This window comes from Gavialis gangeticus, unplaced genomic scaffold, assembly GCF_001723915.1.
Source record: "Gavialis gangeticus isolate Ggan-Ray unplaced genomic scaffold, GavGan_comp1, whole genome shotgun sequence".
Lineage (NCBI taxonomy): Eukaryota > Metazoa > Chordata > Crocodylia > Gavialidae > Gavialis > Gavialis gangeticus.
In genome coordinates, this window is record NW_017729031.1 from 91,955,101 (window position 1) to 91,960,064 (window position 4,964).

Below are 4,964 nucleotides of genomic sequence, written 5' to 3' on the forward strand. Positions count from 1 at the left end.
ACACGTGACTGCTCAAAACTCCAGCTAGCACCAACACCAATAACCATTTGTGTATCTTGAAAGTTGTGTCCACACAAGTAACCATGGTTCTGTGATCCATTTGAAATGGTTCTGTGATCCATTTGATTTGTTTCTCGCAGGGTGTGTCTACATAAGCACCAAGTAACCATGCTAACAAGCTACTGCACAGTAAATTACTGCTACTGTGCAGGGTTTACAAGCCAAGCCCTACGAGGAGAGACTAAGGGAGCTGGACCTCTTCAGCCTTTGCAAGAGAAGGCTGAGAGGTGATCTTGTGGCCACCTACAAATTCATTAGGGGGTTGCAGCAAGGTATCAGAGATGCTCTGTTCACCAGGGCATCTCCTGGGGTAACAAGGAACAATGGTCACAAACTGACAGAACAGTTTTCAGCTAGACATCAGGAGAAACTTCTTCATGGTAAGGGTGGCCAAAATTTGGAATGGGCTTCCAAAGGAGGTGGTGGTCTCCCCTACCTTGGAGGTCTTTAAGAGAAGGCTGGATAGGCATCTGGCCTATCATCTGACCCCAGCACTCTTTCCTGCCTAGGCAGGGGGTTGGACTCAATGATCTGTTGAGGTCCCTTCCAACACTAGCATCTATGAATCTATGAATCTGTGAATTAGTTTACTGCACAGTTAGCTACTTCGTGTAAATACAGGTAGTAAACTAACCGTGCAATAGATACTATGCAGTAGGGCTCATGTAGATGGTGACCAGGAGCAAATCTGCACTGGCACTGCTCATCTCCCAGCTCCCCCAGCAGCCCAGAGTCAATCTGTGCAGGGACCAGTTCCCTCTCTGCCTCCCCATCCTGGTGCTGTGGGGAGCTGAGCAGTGCTGGGACTGGGGAGCTACTGGTGGTGCAGCTAGCAGCAAGCTCCTGGCTGGGCAGGGAATCCTTGCTCAGCTGGGAGCAACCAGGAGCTGTCCCACCAGTGGGGCAGCTAGCAGGGAGTCCTCAGCTGGGTGGGAATCCCCACGTACCCAGGGGCTTGCTGCTAGCTGCCCCACTGGTGGATCAGGGCAATGGGCTGGGACCTGTATCTCCCCTGCAGCACTTTCCCAGCCCTATGCCTCAATTGCCTGATTGAGACACAGGGCTAAGAAAGAGCTTCAGGGGAGGGGATTCTTTCCCAGCCCCCTGCCCCAATCAGCTGATCAGGGCAGGGGGATGGGAAAGAGCTGTGGGCGAGGGACAGGTTTGGGCCAGCCCTGGGCTGTGCAGGGCAGCCTCTGGGCAGCCCAGAGCTGGCTAGGACCTGCCCCAGACCAGGACAGGTCCTGGCCAGCCCCAGGTTGTGCAGAGAAGCCCTGCTGGGCACAGGCCTTGTCCCTATGTGCATGAGGCAAGAGAGCTCTACAGCAGCAGCTGTCTCCCCGCCCCTATGCACATCAGGACCTCACCTGATGTGTACAGGGCCAGGAGACAGCTGCCACAGCAGCCATCACAACTCTACTGACCCTGTGCACATGAGGACCAGCCCCATACTCCCTGCCAGCCTCTAAGTTAACACCCACGGGAAGCCTGGAGCTCCCTCTGTCTGCTGCAGGGAGGTAGAACAGGGTGGGAGCAGCCCTGTACCAGGCTGCTCCTGTTGGGAACAAATCTGCTCCCAAGATGGAGCACATGTAGATGAGCTCTTGGGTAGGCTTACTGCACAGTCTTTTTACTGCACAGTAAGCTTACTTTGAATCAATAGCATATGTAGATGCACCTACCGTGTAAAGTGTAACAAGGCCCTTAAAGAGCCAGGAACAAAACTCAAGGACTTTGGTTACAAATTTCAGAGAGTTTTGTCATCCACTGACAAACTGCGATCATGTTCTCTTTCAATGACTTGTTCACACAGAGTATAGCACTCAGCTCTACCTCTGTGAGTTACTACTTTAGCTCTAGGGGCATGTGCCAAAGATCTATATGTCAAACGATGACCTATGGGAGGAAATATAATATACATATTCCACATAAATTGAAGACTAAATCCATATGCATATGTAAACAAGGGGTAAAATATTGCATGGGCAACTTAAATTCTTATTTTGCTTCCAAATGATTTAGAACTTCCTCTTAAGATACAATTTATAGGAATGGATTGATTCAAGACATTACTCTTGTGTTACACAAAGACATTCACCAGTTTGAATCTAGCTAAGTTCCTTGCGGCATCAAAATTGTTCCCACACATAGGATATTTTGCAGAACTTATAAGAGATATGTTCAGTAGGTTGCAGTCTCAGTTCTAGTTCCCTAACCATAGTGGATGAACTATTCCAATAATGATAAACACTTTCCCCCCACCCCAAACTTACTGCCAGTTTATAACTTAGGACTTTGGGACTAGAAGACTGGAACATAGGATCAAGGACTGAACATAGGATCTAGACTTCACCCAAGTGAGCACCATAAGTATTCGGGTACAGAGTCTTGTTCCCTCTTGCTTTTCCTCAGGTAATTTAGGCAAGGAAACACCTCATTCCTGAAATCTCTAAGGCATGAAACAGATGCAGAGATGCTCTGTTCTGTCATGCCTGAGGCACTTCTGGTCATGCCTAAAGGCAGAACTTGTAGCCACTAGGGAAACTATAAGGTCAAAAGTGAGGCATCTCTGGGGTTTAGACACCTCTAGGATCAGGCATCAGCTGAGCTGATTGCAGTTTGGAACTTCAGCACCTAATCTACCTATGTCATATTTTAGGTACCTTAAGGCCTTTTATGGGTCTGGTCCTTAGTCTTTCTGTGCCTCGGTTCTCCATCTGTAAAATGGTGATGATAGCATTTCCTTCCTTAAGGGTGGCATCTGGATAAATGTACCAAGACTGCAGTACTCAGATTTTCTGATAACGGTGCCAATAAGCACACCATGGATAAATTCTGAGGCTGAAGAGAAAGAGAATCAGAAATAGAGAAAGAAACCAATCAACAACGTATACCAATAAAGGGAAGTCAGCTTGCAAAAGGGATGGAAATGAAGAAAAGGAGATTTTTGGTAGTGGTACACAAAATGTATAGCCCTACTCCATGGTTACTTACAAGAATCTATTGTAAAGTTTTCTTGGGAAAAATCAGGGGTACAGCTACACCTATGGAAGTAACACTGATTTAACTGTCACCTGTCCACACTTACTCCAGGATAGCCCAGTGCAAATAGCCTATTATTGGCACCCCTGCTACCTATTGGCCAGGCATTGCAACAACACCTAATGCAGTAGCTTCCTCCAGAGAGCCACCCATCTCTCTGCCTTGGACACCCATGAAAATTACACCTCTGTGTAACATGTTGCATAACCAAATACAAAATATAATGATACCATGCTCCCTGTACTTGCTCTATGACTTCTTACCTACTGCCTGAAGCTTTGAAAATGCAAAATGTGCAGGATGGCACAGAAAATCTGTAGGCACTTCAGTCATTGTTGGGGACCTAGAAAAAAATGGTGAAGTGCAATAGGATTATAATTTACTGAGGATTTCTGCTCATTGAAGGTCTATTTGATTCTCAAAGGAACAATTCAGAACAGCTGGCATGACAATACAAGACTGCCAAAGCAGGTGTTTTCTTGCCTTTCATTCATCACATTCCAATAATCTTACTGTTTGTCTTTGTCATTGGGGATTATCACTTGATGTCAATATGGATGATTGTTCTTTAATCAAGGCATCACTGGACATTGAACTTAGGCATACAAAATACAAACCCAATTTGGAAGCAAAGAGTGCCTGTAAAACCCCAAGAGAAGTGGCATGTTGTGCAGAAACGAATCGTTTATATCAGACACAATTGCTCATGACATTGCTTGAGCAAGTTTCCAAAGGGAAAACAATCTCTGCCTGAACCAATCTAGTCTGATAAAAAAAAAAATGGCAGAAAACTCATGCAAGAAAAATTTTATGGGCATGTGACATTCCTGTTTCTTTCATCCCCTGTTTTTCTCATACTGGTCAGAGCTTTCTTGTTCTGAATCTATGCATTTCCTGAATATGCATATCTATTAAAAGGTTTGGGCAGCTGTGTTTTGTATTTGGCAAAACCCCAATCGTTGTGTTTTCCCTTTCCTATGACAAAACCAAAACCACAGCTGGTTTTGGATTCATACCCAGTAGGAAGTGCTGAAAGACCTCAAATTCTGTCCATCTACTTTAGGTATTTATAAGGCAGCAATTACGATAGTATCTTAGCTTTTCTTGCCGAATCTGCCTCTTGGATTTTTATGAAGCATGAAGTACAGGAATGGCATAAGTGGCAGAGAGTAGGGGCAGAAGTGTGGATTAATCACAGCTAAAAGGAAGAGAGAATGGAGCAGAGTATTGGAATGCAAAATAGCAAGACATGAGACCCATTCTGACAGAATATATCTGAGTTTGTACAGGGAAATAATGCAAACAGATTTCCTAAAGGTACGGTATAGTCTCCACTTGACATTGAGGGTAAGCAAGCTGAGTAGAGAAGCTGAATAGGAGTCACTGGAGTAGAATGGAGGGTGGTACTGTTTCTGGGTTCTCTGTAGGGAATAATATGCAAGATATTGTGGTCTTATCACCATAAACAAGGAGGAAGACTGAGTTCTGATTCATTGCAGTGAGGAGTAAAGAACAAAGGCTGGTATAGTGGCATCAGAAAGCAAGCAAACTAGAGAATTGGTTATGGCTGAGTCTATGAGCCATTAAGCATTGGATTTGTGTCTGGAGAGGGTAGAAGGATAAAAGGGAGTTTTGGTATATGACAGAGAAAAGGTTGAATGATGGATAATTGTATTTGAATGTATAATCTAATATTCGTTAGAAAGCCTGAATGACTTGCAAAATTGCTTGGGTGCTTTGCTGACTTCTTTTTATTTTTTACTTCCTGAGTTTTAAATACATAGGAATTTTTAGTTGCCATGTTTTTAGTTGCATGTAGATTTCAGACTTAATATCATGGTGTAACCTTAATGTTAATTGTT